Genomic DNA, 513 nt, shown 5'->3' on the forward strand with positions numbered 1-513 from the left:
GGGCGTGACCTGTGTGTTCCAGGGCTGGGAGGGCGCCTGGTGGCTGGGCAGCGGCACACCCCTGGGCTGGCGGGGCGTCACGGGCAGCTCCGGGTGACACGTTGGACCCCGCAGCTCCCACTGAGTCTTCTTTTTGAGGGCGGATGTTTGTCTGCAGTTCAGCAAACAGACGCCGTTTGTTTGGTTTTTTTCCCGGGGTACGGCCAGCTGGGAAAAAGTCACCTTTATGCCTCTGCTGCCCAGTTACGAGTCAAAGAAAAACCAGAGAGTGATTAAAACCGGAGTGGTCTGTGGTGGTGAGCGCGGGGGGTGCAGCCTGGACCCGTGAGATGTGATGGCGGCGGGGATGAGCGGTGGCACCCACAGCACGGCCTCTGCGCCGGTCCCACGCGTGGGGGGCACCGGCATCCCCCGCCCCTCGGGGGGTGGCTGTCCCCAGACCGTCCCCAAGCTGTCCCCAGGCCATGGTCACATCTGCACAGGGGGGTACAGGGGCACATCTGGCGGGGGCGC

The sequence above is a fragment of the Charadrius vociferus genome, unplaced genomic scaffold (assembly GCF_000708025.1).
Source record: "Charadrius vociferus isolate BGI_N301 unplaced genomic scaffold, ASM70802v2 scaffold249, whole genome shotgun sequence".
NCBI classification, from domain to species: Eukaryota; Metazoa; Chordata; class Aves; order Charadriiformes; family Charadriidae; genus Charadrius; species Charadrius vociferus.